Source organism: Typopeltis vanoorti, chromosome 23, assembly GCF_054136105.1.
Source record: "Typopeltis vanoorti isolate ZY-2024b chromosome 23, IOZ_Tvanoo_1.0, whole genome shotgun sequence".
Classification (NCBI taxonomy): Eukaryota; Metazoa; Arthropoda; class Arachnida; order Uropygi; family Thelyphonidae; genus Typopeltis; species Typopeltis vanoorti.
In genome coordinates this window covers 49,398,774-49,417,684 of record NC_143571.1, presented here as the reverse complement: position 1 = coordinate 49,417,684, position 18,911 = coordinate 49,398,774, and the positions used below count along the sequence as shown (strand labels likewise).

The 18,911-nt window shown below is 35.1% G+C and overlaps 1 protein-coding gene across 1 annotated transcript in view; it reads right to left on the bottom strand.

Annotated features, from left to right (window-relative positions):
• The window catches only part of LOC150093836 (uncharacterized), a 56,207-nt gene extending 38,798 nt beyond the window's left edge, over positions 1 to 17,409 (bottom strand). Inside the window, exon 1 of the mRNA XM_090413054.1 lies at positions 17,094 to 17,409. The gene's annotated coding sequence lies outside the window, so the exon portion shown is untranslated. The remainder of the gene's footprint in view (positions 1 to 17,093) is intronic.
• Between the last annotated feature and the right edge of the window lie 1,502 nt (positions 17,410 to 18,911).

Genomic DNA, 18,911 nt, shown 5'->3' with positions numbered 1-18,911 from the left:
CTACAATACAAAATGACAAAACTGATCTTTTGGGAACAAAGAGAAAATCACGACCTTATAAACATTGCAATGTCAGAATACAAAATACTGACAGCAAAACATTTATGTCACTATGCAGCTTTGCTAAAACATTATTTCGATGCCAACTACAGGACAGTTAGAAATACATACCGTATAACAAGACCTCAGACAACTAATTATATCACATATAAATACAATAATCACTACGGAAAGGCCACACGAAACTTCTACATCCCAGACATGATAAACAAATTACCTTCTGAATACAGAAACCTTACAAACTAAAATAGCCTGAAAAGAGCTCTAAGGACATACTGTGAACAAGAAACACGCACCCAAAATACCATACAAACTTAATGAAACACAATATATTCGTTCAGGCTTCCAGTTCAGCGACGCATCAATACATTCCAAGTTATCGTGTGTGTGTGGGGGGGGGGGGACATGGTTTGTCAAATGAGAAGGAAGAATGTACCGTATGGCCACCAGCAAAGCTGTGCATTGAATTAACACTCAACTTTAATGGGTCCTTGATACATGGAAAACAGTGGGTGTAAGAACAGAACCCTGAAAACCCCCGGCGTTAGTTTCGTAGTTAGAGGATAAGGAACCCCCAACCATCACACATAGTATACATGCATTCAGAAATATGGCAACCCAGTTTCAGAAATGAAGGAAGAGGACAAATGATGGGAATTGCTTAATAGACCTTTGTTCCAGACCCTGTCGAGAGCCTTTGGAGATATCAAGAGAGACCACCTGAAACGCTAAATTTTTCTATTATATTTTTATGAGATGGTTGAGGTGGCATAAGTAATCAGATCCTTTGTTACTCGATAATAGTGGAATTGGAATTGATACTGACAATTATTTATTAGCTTAATTCTAACCATAAAATTTGAACAGTGTTTGCTAAACTAAAATTCCAAGTGTTTGCTAAAAACCATTCCAGGATGAACTGTAATTCTCTTTCTGTTTCTGTGCAGGATCAAAAAATAAATGGGCTCACAGATGGCTGTTTTTTGCCAGTACTTCTATTACCTCAGCATTGCAGTCCTTCAACAGGTGATTAATTGTTTCCAGTCACTCTGCTAAAACAAGCATTCTTTGTGGAACATTTTTCGCCCAAAAAACAGAATTTCTTCTGTACTTTCATTCAACTCATTTTGACATTTATTTGAAAATACTTGATGCATTTTTGAAAAGTATGGAGACAACTACCGTGTTTGAATAAAAACTTTAGTTTAATATAACTAAAATTTACATTCGACGTTTTGACCTTTATGTCAAGGTCATCTTCTGGAGCATACAACTATACACAGAAAACAAGCTACACTATAATCAAACTGGTTGTTAAAGATTCTGACCAACCGCTACAACAATTGTTGGCCTGACCTCTGGTGGCAAAAAAAAAATATATATATACATCAACGCTAGAGTCCTATTATTAGTGTTATCTGTTGGTTGTAGAAATACATTGGGTGCAACAACAAGTATCTATCTATATACATATATTAACATCATGATTATACTTTTACATTCCAGCCAGTTGGTATGGAATGGTTTATATGGTTAATTGGTTAATACCAACTGGCTGGAATGTACAAGTATAATCATGATGTTAATATATGTTTATAGATAGATACTTGTTGTTGGGCCCAATGTATTTCTACAACCAACAGATAACACTAATAATAGGACTCTAGCGTCGATGTATATATATATATTTTTTTGCCACCAGAGGTCAGGCCAATAATTGTTGTAGCGGTTGGTCAGTATCTTTAACAAACCAGTTTGATTGTAGTGTAGCTTGTTTTCTGTGTATAGTTGTATACTCCAGAAGATGACCTTGACATAAAGGTCGCAATGTCGAATGTAGATTTTAGTTATATTAAGCTAAAGTTTTTATTCAAACACGGTAGTTGTCTGCATAATTTTCAAAAATGCATTCGGATCACCGTGTAAGCTTAAAAGAAAGGATTCAGATTATCCATGAAAATACTTGTTCTGTTGTTCTTTCATTTTATTATTATAATCTTTTCAACTTTCAGTCCTGATTCTGAGCTCAGCTGTTGCAAACTTTTCTGTCTAGTTCATTTAAAAGATGCTGTGTTTATTTTCCATGATAATCCTTTATCGCATAAGTTCTTTCATTGCTCCATTTTTTAGTATCCACATACTGCTGTTTCATTAATAATATTGCGTTCTTGGAAAAATTCTTCATGTTTGGTATTTTAAGTTATTTTCAGAATCTATTTTCTTGCTCTTGGTGCTTTTCTACAGGAGAATATTATTAAATCATTTCATGTCTTCTTTTAGCACCTAGAATACTTAAGCTAACCGAAGTTAAACTAATTAAAAAAAACGAAAAGAAATTCAACCAATTTAAAACAGTGATCAGCAATGAAGAATATTTAAAACCATCATTCGTTTTAATAATTTGAAAGGTATTTTTTGAGGGAAATGAAAATCTTCTGTCGCCAGATGGCGTACTACAGCCTGAGTCCACTTACTGACCAATGGGGAAAGAAGTTTTGAGATGCGTTGAAAAAGATGACCAAACTACCCTGTGATGATAGAGATGATAAATCTTATGGCCGACTAATCACACCCTGGGGACAAAATCTTCGAGGAGAACTGTGAGATTGAAACTAGAAAGAAAAAGAAACTTCAAAGCATGTGAGAATTGAAAAGGGAGGAGGGAGCAAAGGAGATATGGAGGGAGGATACTCAGCAGAAAGCAATTATCGACTTTCAGACTTAAAGCTTTCATATCAGAGTACCCAGGGACAACACTTGATGTATCATCTGTCAACTTCCACACCCAGCGGGGATGCTGAACATGACGCTAAAACTGTACGCCACTCATTAGAGGTGCTAATCTCTGGTTAATTAAACTCAGCTGGTAAAACTAGCAACATATCCAACATGAATACACGGGTTCTACAACAGCTACATACCCACGGGACTCTATCAAAAGAAAGGCGTAACAAAAATATATAGAAATTCGGTAGAAAATAGGTAGGTGGGAAATGTAACATACGACAAAGAGAAAAAGTTACTATGGGAAGAATTCTAGGATGAAGATACATGTGGTGGAGAGTTTAGGCAAGAAGTCGATACAATGTAGCAGTAATTTTAAACCACGTGATTAGGTAATACCATTTTGAAATGTAACATGCAATAAACGTTATATTACGTATAATAAATATTATATACATATACATAGCCTGCCCAATTATCCAGTTTCCCTATGAAATATCGTAAATCATAAAATTTCCCTATGAAATATGAAATATCGTAAATCATAAAATATTTTCAACGACATCCAGTTACTAATACCATCCAAATGAAAACTGAGTGTCCGAAGGAAATGTACACCAAATACAACAAATAATTATGTCAATTTAGGCAAATATAATATCTGGTAATGTTATATTTTATTTGGTGTTTAAAGAGATCTACAAATAATTAAGTTAAAACAGAAATAATAAAGAAAAACAATTGAATTTAACGAATATATATTTTATATTACTAAATAATTATAAAGAATAATAAGACATTTTGCAAAATATTTTTAAAAGTTCGTAGTAATGTATCTAGTGATGATACATATTTGGTTTTCATTGGTACCTAAAAGTTATTAACGTAAACACAACGTAATAAAGAAAAACAACTGCACTTCAGAATTTCATGTGGATATTTTAAATTCACCTAATAATTAAGAAAATAATTTAAAAAACATATTTAAAATGTTTAAAAGAGTTCATTCATTATTTTTCAAGGATCGTCGCAATGGCCGATGTCGAAACAACACGTAGGTAATTTGCAGTTTTTCTATTAAATTTGCTTTTAAAACAAATAACAAATTTCTACGAAATAACGATCTGTATTTTAAATAAAGCTCTAATTCTCGTGTATTGGTTGGAATTATGTTCCTCATAAGGCTAGCCTATTATGCTTTGTCAAAGTGTTTATTCTTTTGTCAGTGTTTCTAACGTCGTATTGTCCTAGCGACGGCATTAGTGACGTCCTTGCCGTCTTTCGGAAACATTAAGAAACTAGTATCTTTATGAAGAAGAATGCACAGATTCCTGATGACATCTTTGATACAATAAGAAGACTGTCGTATCGTATGTATGTTCAAGTGGTAGTCACTGATATGAGATGAGGAAAATGGACTACCGAACACCCTCGCGTACATACCAATAAGCGCTATTTAGAAATTAGAAAAAATCGCCAACTCAATCCTTGCTGTCAGTTAGGCCGACAAAATTGCTGCCTGATCCTGCCTTTTGGAAAATTATACCCCTTTTGAATATTTTTTTTGTTTGTTGTTTGGTTAGTAGCGGAGTTAGTAATGTCTATCGCTCTCATGTCGCGAATCAGTGTAAAATTTATTTCCGAATTGTACTAGGGATTCAGTGTGAAATATTCTTCAAGTGAACCAAGCAAATCTTGGAGATTCTATCTCCCTTTTTATCAAGATGGTAATGAGGGAAACTTTTCTATTAAAAATGACATGTTTACTTTCAAAAAAAATATTATTTGATACAGGGGTCGCAAACTGGCAGCCCGCGAAGGCTTTGTATCTGGTCCGCGACCTTAATGATTTTTTTTCTAAAAATCAATGTTTCTAACATCCTGCGGGGATTAAAACACAAAAAATTCAATCTTCTAAATATTTTATGACAGCTTTAAACGAAAGTAAAACTTATTACTGCAATTCTTTGTACCATGTTTCTATCATCAAATGTTGGCAATACTGAATGGAAGTTACTTGTCACGCAGTTATTTTAAGCCACGTGATGCATGTCAATAAGTTACAGGTTACCATTGTAATATAATGGTGCGTTAATAAAAAGTTACTTCAATAACTTATATTTTTTTGCCCATAACCATGTCTGAATTTAAAGTTAAAAAAAGAAAAATCAAGAAGGCAGAACTTTTCAAAAAAAAATGGGAGAAGGCATATTTCTTTGTGGAAATAAAAAAATATTCCAACATGTTTGATATGTAGGCAAAGTGTCGCTGTGGTGAAAGAATATAACCTAAAACGCTATTATGAAACAAACTATAAGAATTGTGATAAATATACAGAAAAGATGCGTGATGACAAACTGAAAGATATAAAAAATGAACTGAAGTTTCAACAGAGGATATTTTCGAATGTTTTCACAACAAGTGATGCTGCTGTTAACTGTAGTTACGTCATAAGTGAAAAAAATTGCTCGGGATTCGAAACCTTTTACTGATGGAGAATTTATTAAAAATTGTATTTTAAGTGCAGTCGAAATCATATGTCCGGAAAAAAAAAAAAGCATTTCAAAGTATAAGCCTATCAGGAAATACAGTTGTGGAGCGTGTCGAAGATATAGCAAAGAACTTCTAAGATATATTGCGTGAAATAATAAAGAGTTTTGTAGCGTTTTCCATTGAAGTTGACGAATGTACAGATATTATTAATACTTCCCAGTTAGCAATATATAAGGGAGGTTGGTGTTGACGTCGGACTTGTTACAAAACTTCAAATGAAAAAGGAAATGTTGTGCAAGGACAAACTTAAATCGTTTCATTGCATAATACACCAGGAGTCGAAAGAGTTTGTGCTAAAAAAAACAAAAGATAGAACACGTCATGAGTGTAGTAATTAAAACAGTAAACTGGATACGCTCTCATGCCTTGAATCATCGACAATTCAATGCTTTGTTGGATGAGTTGGATTCACAAAACAGCAGTTTGCTATATTATACGATGGTTAGGTGGCTAAGTTGTGGTGTCGTTTTAAAAAGATTTTTTGAACTCTTAAAAGAAATTGACAAGTTTACTTCATCCAAAGGAAAATTGATTCCTCAGTTCACCGATGACCTGACCTGACCTTTTTAGTTGACATAAAAAGCCACTTAAACACTTTGAATACTGCTCTATAAGGACGTGAGCAGTCAATATGTTATATGTATGATTCAATGAAGTCATTTCTGGCAAAATTGTATCTTTGGCAAACCCAGTTGGCAAAGAATAATTTAGCTTAGATTTAAATCGATTTCTCGAAATAATAATGATGATGAAAAGTACATTCCTCAAATTGAAGAACTGAAAATTGAATCAGAAAAAAGATTTTCTGATTTCAACGAGTTTGAAAATGAAATATTATTATTCAGTTCGCCTTTTTTTAATTAATATTGAAAATATTGACGAAGAATTACAAATGAAAGTAATTGAACTCCAGTGCAATACTACTGAACTAAAAAATAAATATAACTTGGTATACCAAGTTGGCATACCATATATTTATATATACCTCGGTAGTAATATCCCAAATATAAAATTTATTGTCCAAAAATGTTGTCGATCTTTGGAAGCACCTATGTATGTGAGCAATTCTTTTCAATTATGAAACTTAAGTCAAAGTTCCGCTCACGGATAAAATATTCTACATTAAATGCAATATATCGTAATACGATATTATAATACTTCATATTGTAATACGATACGAAAAAGCAGATATTGACATGCTAGTACGGAGGAAAAGATATCAGGTTTCCGGATTAAAATCAAATTAAAAAAAGGACTCGTAGATAAAAATCTTTATTTTTAAGTCAAAATTATTTATTTAAATAATTTTCTTAAAGTATGAATAAATTGTAATTGAAGTTATATTTTCTAAAAGTGTTATATTTTTTAAAATTTAAAAATAAAAATGGTTATAAATTTAAAATTTAAATGGTGGTGTAACTGTTTAGGTAAGTCGTAAAGGTCCGACAACAAAATGGCCTTTGTTACAGCCTTTTTTTTTTAATTTTAGTTTATGTTTGGGTTCACAAAATAATACTGAATACGGTCCACGTCTGATATACATCTAATTGGCTTGCTCTTTGCTGCGTTTGAGTTTGAGACCCCTGATTTAATATACTGTATAACTCTAGTAAATATTTAATATAAAAACTAATTATGTTTTCTTTTAAATCTATTTTCCATTTAACTTTCTATTTAATTCATGTATTGAATCTATCATTTTGTAAAATATATAAATTACTTCTAAGTATTTAGTTTTATTCATTTTGTGTTATACACAGTGTGGTGGCCGGGATAAGAATATGCATGTCGTACGAGGCGATTAAAATGGGTATCCAGGGAGGGTACTGGATGTCAATGCTGTATCCAATTAAGTTTTGACTGAGGTTCGGCTATTGCTGTTACTCTCCTGCCATGATCAGAGCTATAAGCTCTGATCATGGCAGGAGAGTAACCCCGATACATTTTCTTCTACAGACACCAGGGAATATGAAAAACATTCTTGATTTACCCACTAGCCAAAAAAAGTCTGTTTTATTTCAACTATATATTTTAGCAAAGTAGGTATTTCTGTTAGAATGCTTGACATGAATTTGCATCATTTTTCAACCCGAAGTCGATGGATATGCCCTACCCATGTATTTGCCATGAGCAACAATTGAACCAAAATACTTTTAACTTTTCGTCTTCCTATTTATTGTCTTTCCTTCTATACTAGAAGAACCAACAATAACTCTCTTATGGTTAAATCTGGCTACAACTGGTAGATTTTCTCCCATACAGTGGAAATCCGTATGGATTTCATGTCTGTTTTCAGTTCAAACTGAAACAGTAACATGTCCTAAACGATCGGAAACGAGGTGGCTTCCTTCGTAAAGCACACCTACTCACATATACGATAGCAACAATAACGCGTGCATTTGACAATAAATTCAGAAAGTATGCTTTGTTGTTAAAAGCATCAATTGCCAAAGTAATTTTGAATTTCTCATCAAACTTGATTCCATCCCTTTGACATCCGCTTTGATCAACTGTAACATTGACTAAACGCAAAGCAAAAGTCTTCGTACTGCAGTTTGCTCATTTTTCAGTAGAAAGAGATCAGAAAGATGATTCTGAATACCAAAATGGGCTAGACACTCTCATACTGGGGAAGGGTTTTTCCTTTAAGAAAAACCTAGATTGGAATCCATCTTGTAAGTGAAGAGCTTTTAAAATTGCTTTTCAAAGGTCAGTTTGCCTTTCTCATAAGGAGACGGTTGAGGTTTTCTTCCCGTTTCTGTTTGGGTTACAGACAAACCGTCTATTGCATACGGTGCAATTCCAAAGAACAGGATTTAAACCTGATCGGCTTCTCCTCCTCCAGTTTTACCTGGGACTGTACGTGACTCATTCTATTTAACTTTCTTTCTTCCGTGTTTTTCCATTAAATTAATATATTTACTCTTAATTGCAAAACTGATATTTTAGTATACTTTCCCAAGAAATAAAAAACGACTCCATAGCGTAATCGAAAGGAGGATATACCACGTTTTCCCTTCAACTGGAAAGACCGGAGTCGAAATACCTACTAGAAGCAAGAAATCTTTACAAGGGCTACAGAAAAATAGGCAGAAAAACACAATTAACAGATATACTGACCTCAAAGCCTTAGTTGCATCGACAATGGGAATGAGAGAGAGAGAGAGAGAGAGGGAGAGTAGTTACACGCCACCAAGCTTTCTAATTCTATTTCTAAAATAAGGAAGAAATCCAGCTGTCGCCAGTTTCGTCTCTAATAGTCTGCCCATTAATCAATGACGTCAGAATGGCTTCCTTGACTTTCCAAAGAGAGAGAGAGAGAGAGTTGTGTGCTGCTGCTTATGCTATCCCTTTCTTTATATACGGAAATGGTTTGAGAAACTGCAGCTGTTGCTATTGGAATCTATGCAATCTTGAAGTAGATCAGGAATAGGGAACTTCCACGTGCTCAATTTTTGGACTTCTTCAGTGATTGCAAATGAGTAACTACTTCTTTGGCCCTCAATGGGTTATAATATTACATTTCATTGAAATTTCAAGGTATCTTACTAAATCGTTGAATATATTATATATGAATAATCTTGCCTCAGTGATAGCAGATATTCTCCATAAAAATGCATTAAAATATAAAACTAACCAATAAAAATGCTTTACTTTCTTCCTTTATTAACTAAAGGTTGAAATGCGCAAACAATTCATAACATGCTTGTGAATGTAAAGAGTGTAATTCATTTTACTATAATTTTAGTTAATTTTAGTAAATCCAAATCGCAGTTTCGTGTTGTTTCTGAAGATAAAATGTTCCTCTTCGCCAATATCTATTTAAACGAATAGTATTGTCAGATGAAAATGATTTCTTCTTGGTTACCATCAATCGTTATCATTTCCTCGCATAAACATATTAATAATGGTGTTTACATCCAACAAATCTTTCTTTGCTTCTTATTTGTCTTTCGTTGTAGGCAATTCCTCTCTTACGAACAGCCGTTTCCTCTGTACAAATAATCGTTCCTAAAAGTCTTTTATTTTATTTTTAGTAGATAAATTCAGGTAGATATGAATCCATTGTTATTGGATTTACTTTGCCCAGTAGTTTATTTTAAGAAGTCTGCATAACTGTCAACATCCTTGCTATTAAAGTAAACACGTCTTGGTGTTGCAATAGCCGGTTTCAATTTGAGATTAAGACCGGCTATTGATTACGAAATGTTTACCAAGTAATTGGAGAGGGGAGAATGAAATTCTTTTTTATTTTATTTATTTATTTTTATTTTTAATCTTTGTAGTAGAAAGACAGATAGCGATGTGATTCATGTGACGTCTGTCTTTCTTTTTATCCAAGATCTTTTTATTGAGGGGGTAGTGACTATTAGTGAATTCAGAGATTTCGTGACTAACAGCAGTTATTGCTCGATATTTGATTTTATTTTTGCTATCTTAAATTTTATACTATTGTACTATCGCTTTATCTGTGATTAAAATAACTTTTCTATTGTACAATTCGAACTTCTGAAGTTTGGATTTTATTCAAAAATTAACGGCAAATGGTTTGGTGATCATCGAAGAAATATTTGAAAAAAAATCGTTTTTCACTCTAACATTAATGAAAATATCGAAAGAAAGAAATTTAAATATGTAATTACGTTATTAAGATTTTGATAATTTGTGATACGTACTGATCTCTGTGGTCAAATTGACATCGTATTCACTCCGCAGCCAATAGGATATGGTCCATAGGATCATCACCCAGTGAGAATCCACAACGCTGCTAATTGCCGGCTTGGTTGACCGAATGGTTAGCGTACCTGCTCTCCAACCAACAGATCGCCGGTTCGAATCCCGCCGTGGGCATCTGGATGTATGATTTTATTTAGATGGAAGATGAATTTCATTGCTCTGTGTCAAACCACCTTCCCGCTTAATGGAGGACTGAAGTGGCTGAAAATTCTATGTTTGGTCTCTACAGCAGGGTTTCCGGACAATGTAAAAATAAATACAAAATTACAAAAAATATATATATAATTGACAAAAATGAAAAAAAAAAAGAAAACTCCTTGCCCACACACCGTACAAATGTATTATAGGTTTAGTAATGACCTTTGAAAAGTTCCATGTTTAGTCCCTTTCCATATTTGCAGAAATGATGGGTGAGTATTGCAAACCTTTATGCCTAGGATATACGAGTAGGACTTTGAGCGAGAGACGAATGTAATCTTTTCTTTGTATTTAGTGGGCGTTAAAGGCGACATCTCCCATATCAACAGCTGATAGCGTCATGTTCTATCACATGGTCTGCTTTTCCTTTCTATACCCAATAATTAATCAGCTGCTGCAATCAATGTTACATTTTTGACCCCGAGATTTCATGTTCTTAGCGATAAAATTAATTTTGTTATGCATCGCCCCTTGATGCAAAATTCGTTCTTGGAATGATGGAAGCAACTGCATCTAATGACGCGTGCTGCTTTGCTGTCTGAAACGTCACAATCAATCGTGCTGTAAATTTATAACGATTGGTATGAAGAGAGAAATGGTTGGCAACTATTTATAAAGTGCTCCCTCTTGACTGTGTCATTGACAGTTGTTTCTGGGAATCCATTAAGTTATCCATCATGTAGTCCACACATTGCATGGGTGCCTGTTATATAATAAGCATCTCACGGAAACTTTACGCAGGAATATTATTATCTTTGAGTGGCAGTATAGTCTGTAGGTGTTAAATTTGGATTACATCTGCTACATATGGGATAGGATTAGTTTAAATCATTTGAAGAGGAGGCAGCCAAAGAAGACGCAGTATACTCTGAGAATAATCTTTGTTTCTTTGATAAGGATGTACTTTGTGAGACTGACTAACTCACGCTTGGTGGAAAAGGACTAATATTCCTCGCGGAATATTTGACCTAATTCGAAGCCACCTTTTTCCAATCAAGTGGTAAACATTTGTACACGGATTGTGCGAAAGAGTCTACACGGATTCGTCTGCAAAGACTTCTATCATTGCAAGTAACGTAGATGTCCAACGTTTCAAAGTTTCAAACAAGCCAATTTTACGTGAAACAGCCTCTTACCACAACATTATTTACAGCAACTTCACTCCTTCCAGTTTGCAAATAAAATATTTTATGGTCATATACCATATCCATGTGCATCTGATGGATAAGCCACACGCTCCTAGTTCATATAGTCCAGATTACTAAAATAATTTTACTAAAAGAAGAATGTCTTTGCTTTGTATTACCTTCTGTCTTTTACAATCAAATAATGTTTCCATAGGAGATCTTCGAACATCTCGACTGCAACCCAAAATAGCGAAAGGAAAAAAAAAGAGTTGTATTCTATGGGGAAGGCAGAGTGGGGGAGGCTCTTCCAAAGAACAGAAGAGGCAGTAAAGTTGGTTCGGTGAGTTTCAAGATGGACTGTAAAGAGTGGGGGTTGGTTAGCAGTAGCTCTAGTTTTAATGATTTTGGAGGAGAGTGGAGAAATAATAGTGGCAAATTCAGCAGAGAGCACTGTCCATGAAAGTATCTGTAGAAGAGGCACAAGGCAAAACTGAACGTCCGTGTGAGGTTGGTTTGTGAGAGAGGGATCGTTAATTAGGGATTGCCCTCTTCTGGATAGAATCGAGACATTTTAGAGAGAATTTTGGTGTACCACCTCAAATACGGGAGCAATATTACATGGTTGGACGGATTTTGGAAAACCAACCTAAGTTTGGTTTGTTGGCATCTACAGAAGCTATGGGTGAAAATGCATTTGTTCCAGAAAGGCTGGAGGTACAGATCAGTGCGAGAAGTGAAATTTGATTGTCTTTTGATATCTGGGTAGCACTGAAAGTAAGGGAGAGGGATGCGAGCTCTTTCTTGCAAGAGGTCAGTAGGACTAAGTTTTGGTGACATTGAATTCTACAAGGTTGGGCAAGAGGACATGAAGAATTGAGAAGTAGACTTTTCTTTTCTCGAGGATATTTAACAAAAGGAAGTTGAAATTAAACACCAAGAAATGAGTGAATATGCACTATTTCTCCACAAAGTTACCAAATTTATTGATTTTCCCAACGATAGATCATTTTATCCATTCCAGTACTGAAGAAGTCAGTGCCCACATCCAGTAGCCAACATCGCACCGCCTGACGAATTTCCTCATTCGTAGCGAAATGACTTCCAGAAAGATGTTTCTTGAGGGAGCTCGAACAAATAGAAGTTTGAAAGCGCTAAGTCTGGGCAGTACGGGGCTGTAGCACGACAACGCTACTCCACACAATGCCTACACCACTCATGAGTGGTATGGGCAGTGTGTGGAGTAGCGTTGTCGTGCCCCAAAAACCCTTTCAGTTTGTCCAACGTTGCACAGCAACGCTCTGCATCGATTGCTCCTCCCTTCAACAAGAAGTCCACTAACAGAACGCCTTGGCGATTCCAGAACACTTTAGACATGATTCTGTGGACAGTGGAAACAGTTTTAAATTTTTTGCGCAGAGGAGATTGTGGGTGTTTCCAGGTCATGGAGCCTTGTTTTCTCTCAAGAGTAAAGTGATGAACCCACTTTTCGTCTTCTGTGAATAGGAGAGAGAGAAAATCCTCGCCTTTTTCGCTGTATCGCAACAGATTCTCCATGCGTGTTGCCTTATGCTCCTCTAATAATTATCGGAACAGCCATCGGGATACACCTTCCGAAAGCCTATGACATCGAACAATTTCGTAAACAGTTGGAATTACTCAACTCACGCAATTTAACTTCAATAACGATATCCATAATGCGCGAAATGTTATCTTCTGTCTTGCTCGATGAAGGCCTGCCTGCTCAATATCGATCTTCAATGTCACGCACCTGCCTCTTTGATGTCACCTTTTCGCCATTCTCAGCAACCAGTTCACGGTGAATGTCACTTTTGCTTGCCAAAAACGAATAACTACACAGACACCTGTTTTGAACCACACTCGCACGATGGCTGCCATCTTGCAAATCAACTGTAATTAGCGGTGAAGCGACAGTAACTCCACACTGTAATGGCGGTGTTTTTGGACGTTATTAACGAGTCTGTCTGACCATCGTATTTTATTTCATTCCCTTTCATCATTCTTAACAACAAAATGCGTTAACGTACTTTATGGGAAACCCCTCGTAGCTAGGAGATCGGAGTTCAGGACACTGGTCGTGGTAGATCTCGAGGATTCTAATACTTGAGCACTACAAGGTTTGTCAAATGAAAAAGAGGAATGGAGTGTACTGCCATCGGCAAAGTTACGGATAAGACTGGAAGTCTGAGAACAGGTAATTCATATACAAGAGGAAGAGAGTGGGTGAAAGAACAGAACCATGGGGGTACTCCTGTATTGATGGAGTAATCTGAGGAGAGGAAACCATCCACTATGACAGTGAGAAAGTTGGGGATCCAGTTGCAGAATGTGGAAGGGAGACCATAGGATGGCAGTTTGCTAAAGTAGGCCCCTGTGCCACCCGATAAATGCTTTAGAAATGGCAATACCAACTACGTGAATCATATGTCAGAAATATCAGAAAAAGAGAAGCAGTCTATAAAATTACACAAAACAAACATGAATTCAAACTCAATTGCTGTGACCATCAATTGCGCTACTATATGAGAATACGACACTATTGCAGACGTACCATTTTCATGAGTGTTTTTCTTCATGATTGTTTGGTTCTGAGTTTGAAGGCCATTAAGTGTCTTCCTTTTGAGCATGCTTCCATTTATATTCTGCTTAACTTCTTGACATGATACAAGGACAAAACCTTGACTCTCTTCTTCCCTTATATTTGAAACATAACTTACGATTAAACTTCTTATCTTTAACATAAAAGGGTACATTATTTGAAATCATACATTATCTTTTCTTCATCGTGAAATAGCTCTTCTAATCACAAGAAATGAAGGAACAAGCTAACATAACAGTCTCTCTCTCTCTCTCTCTCTCTTATCAATTTTCCTTATCGTTCAACAATACTACAGGCTTAACGTGCATTCTGTACTTAATTACGTTACAAAGCCTCGTGCTTTTAATGGCTGCACTTTATACGGTCTCTATGGAAACGTGGAAGAATTTTACAATAAGCCAGTCTTTAATTTAACTACAAATACATAACAAGTGAGAATGAAATTCTTCTTGGGAGTTGATTGCTGTCCAAGAAAACATTATTCTACTTATAACGGAGGCAACACGCGCGCCATAAGCCAAGTAAGAATGAGAAAGCATTAAAGATACTTAAAATTTGCGTTATCTTCGCTTCCTTTAGGAATGTGCCACAGAAGCTAATCACTTAAGCCACGTGCTAATTAAAATTCGCGTTTCTAGTCTCTCTACGGAGTTTGTGGTCTCCCAAATACGGTTGGGTAAGAGTGCACTTCAGGAAGTGGTGGATACTTAGAGAGTTCTCCTTCAATCTGAGAAGTCCAATGGCTAGGATTTCATTAATGTGTTCTGCAAATGCGTCTAGTGTTGGTTCGATTAGTTGCTTTTATGCTCTGCGAAATTAGGATGTCCCCCCCCCCTCTCTCTCTCTCTCTCCTTTAACAGCATTTACTTTAACGAATCAAATCATTAACTTAGATGGATGAAGCCCTTCGACTCCCATTTTAACAGAAATTACTACGCCTCATTAATAATCAAACATATTCCATTGGCAATTACTGGCATTTAACTGAGAGCTTCCTCTCTTTCTCTCTGAAGGTCGAATAGTTTTCCACACAACCTAATTAACCACAATTTATTCAGAGTATACTGTGAGTCTGAAGAGTGGAGCAGGAACTGGGAAATTCACAATGCTTGAGACTTTTTTGTCGATTTTAATCACAGACGATTTTAATAAAGTTGGTCATTTTTCAAATATTTTGAAGTTATTTTAAAAAGTGGTGGTTTCACTCCGGTAATGGAAGTTTTGTACGAAGACTTGTACAAACATCCCCCTCACAGCGGGATCGAGTCCAAATGCTTGGTTGGAACAGAGACGTCCACCCGTGAAAGGCTCAACTCCGTTTGGTAACGTGGAGGTTTGCTTCTTATGAAATCATAAATTAATTTAATTTTAATCTTAGCTGCTTAAGATATTTAAGTTTGGAAGTACAGAATTCCTTACAAACAATCGCTTAATTGCAAACGTCTTGTGATATTAGTGATATTTATTTTACAAACAAACCTACGTATTGACTTCTATAGTCAGGTTTGAAAATACACTGTTCAGTCATTATTCAATTTTATGTTTTTCAAGTTATGCATGGTCTCACGACTTCTTATTTGATTAGTGGGATTAGTAGTCTAATTTTCCCAACGGCAAAACTCTACGTCTCCGTATGAAACTGATAATTAAGTCACAAGAAAGGCATAGAGACATATTTAACTTGTAGACACAATTTAAACTATCGCCTTCTCCAACTAAAGTGATTAGAGTGTAAACTTACTCAGCCCGAAAATCACCATTTCTTAAAACAAATTTTCTGTTCCCATCAAATGTGTCCACTCTTGCTGTGACCTCCATTTCGTTTGAAATACATTTTAATTCATAATCCAGTTTTGTTTCCACCCATCCATTCATCATCCCATGCACTGTTCGTGTGGAAGTGTTTTGGCAGAAGGCATGTGCGTAACCTTTCAACTTATCATTTCAGCCACTAGTTGGTCAGGTATTCAGTGACAGCTAAAACGATTTTCTGTGAGTCTATTGTATCGATTTTGTACAAGGAAATTACAAAGTAAATATACTCTACGTATAGGAATAATACAGCACGTCAGAACGCACTCTGGAAGTCATCATCTCACTATGTACATAAACAAGTCTAAAACTCCCCACTTTACAATGCTTCATTGTGTTTCGTTAGTCGAGGGATAAATATTTCAATTCCACTTTGCGACCGCATCATTGGTTGTAATAACGTTATAACAACACGTTGTTCAATCATAAATATTGCAATATTTTTGTGGCCAGAAGAGGTCGAATTATACGACATTTATATATAATTATTGTGTTTAGTATAAAACACACACAAGAAAAAAAACTTGATGAATAAATGGAAAACTACACAAATAGTAAAAAAAACTAATCGTTAAAAAAGTTTGTTTGGGGGGGATTACGTGCAGCTGTTTGGGATTACAACCAAAGCAGTTAATGCCAGTGTATTATGTCTGGAAATTGCGTGTTTGTTCTTCTGCCGGTTTGCTTTTTTGTTTTCTTTTTACAGGATGAAAAACGCTGTTAAAAGGTTTTAATTTTTTTGCACTACAACCATGTTCTAGTTCATTAGCCGATTCCATTATTAAAACAATGCAAAAACGTAATTTTAAATTCTTAATCACCAACTGAACAGCTCAGATCCTATAAATAAATTTTTGCTTGGGAGGTGAGTTATACATGACGACCAAGTCTGAGGAACAATACATACTGGGCAGCAGAAACAACCGAAAATATTTAGTCATAAGAAGCTTCTGGACAGATTTATAAAGTATTTGGAAAAGAATTGGGATTACGTTGAAAAAATTATACTTAATTTAATAAATTGCCTGCACATTTTGATCAATTCTAGTTAATGCTGCCCCTGTCAATGTGTTGGTCCCGCATAACAGTCCTGTGAACCAGGAAAGCAAACTCATCAAAATACGAAACGAAAGAACTGATACTTAAGCAGTGGATTACAGTAATGTTCCGGAATGTGTACATAACTAAATTACAAACTAGGAAATGTACACAATGCATACCTTAATCCTGGATACAATCACTACTTAACACCATGAAAGGCTTACCTGTTGATCGAATGAAGAAGTTTCAGTATTTGGAAATTCTTGAATGAAGCTTTAGTTTCTTACGAAAACTTACATCTAAAAGAAAGTATAGTTTTAGGTTTTGTGACGACTCAATCCTTGTATCTAAATATCTCTCTATAAAGGTAAGGAGATGAATATATTAGCACCAAACTTTGCATCCATATCTAATCACCTGCATGCCAAATGCGATGTTATTCGTTCTCATCCAGATAGTAGCACAGTAGCTAATAATCAGTGATTGCGTGTGTCTAGTCTTCCTTCACATTACTCTTCACAGGGGGATGCCTATCGCGCTCGCCAGGCTGTAGCGTTCTGTGACAGACTAACAGTTCTCTCTTTCTCTCATCCGAGTTTGCTGGGCTCTCAGCATGCTCCATGGCTGCTAGTGACGTAAAGAGAGAGATCAGGTAACCACTAAACAATCAATAGCGTTATACGCATGTGCGAACTTTTTTTTTTTTTTTTTTACTTCTTTGCTTCACACTTTGTTACCACAGAAACATATTTTTACGCGTCTGGAAACAAATGGGCTTTTGTTTTAAGAAAAAAATAAAATCAGCCAAAACACTTTCTGTCAGAAAAATGTCTTTCATGCCGTAATTATAAAAGACGTACTTTGTTGTCTCGTAAAAGTGTTTTTTTACAATCTCCTCATTTGTTTAACACTTATAAATAATTATTAAATTTTACAATCAAAATGTAATTATCATTTTAGTTTCGTTTTACAAAATACATACCTTTTAGATTCGTTTAGTTGTTATGCATCCGATAACTCGGATTTGGTTGAATAGATTTTATTCATATTCAGAATTTGAAAAACCTGTTAAATTTAATGAGTCGTTCTGAATATTTTTAATAAATAACCATTTTCTAGCGAAATTTACAACCGATTCGAATTGATATACACAATTATAGAAAGTGATACAAAATGTAGGGTCGCTTGCTGTGGCAATGAATATTACCATACAAGGTTTGTTTAGATAATTTTATCATCTAGATGTTATTTTATCCTACAAGACCGAAATCTGGTAGATACTATCATGCACCACTGAAACGAATAAGCCAAAAATTGAGGGATAACAATAAAGTGATTAATATATTCATTCTCACTAACTAGCACTGTCTTTTCCTTTTAAGATTTTCTTTTTGTACATTGATGACACCGCAAACTGAATAAATATGCCTTATTTTTCACAATGACTTGTGATACTGAACATTAAAATAATAACCAGAAGGGATCTGAAAAAAATATATTTATTTACAGTTTTTTTTAATATTTTTATAAGCAAAATTTTATTACGACAAATCCAGATTGTTATGCGCATGACAACTTAATTTCATAATTTCATAAACATGGGAGTGTTTGGAATCTGATGTTCCAGCGGATAATACACACTTCTATAATTACAAATATCAGTTGAGAAGAGATAAGTTAAATCTTGTTGTTGTTGTTTTTCATTGTAACATCGTAGATATTTACTTAGGAAAAGTAATCAAAATTGAATTAGAATTAAGAATATCTTACAATCATGTCTATTCAAGAGTAGAAGTTTATCCAGAATATTACTTACACAGTACTGTCAGATACTTTTTCCTGACTTACTGATTGGTACTTTTGGAAGAACAGTTGGACAAATATTAGTGGATAGGCCCTTTCAATAGAAAAGACGTACGTTTAGTACTCGTCATATCGAGAGGAATCTTCATATAGACGTTTTGAAATTGAAAGTGAGTTAACCCTTATAAGGCGACAGAACATGTTCTCCCGGAAACTCGATTTTTATTCCCACATAGAGG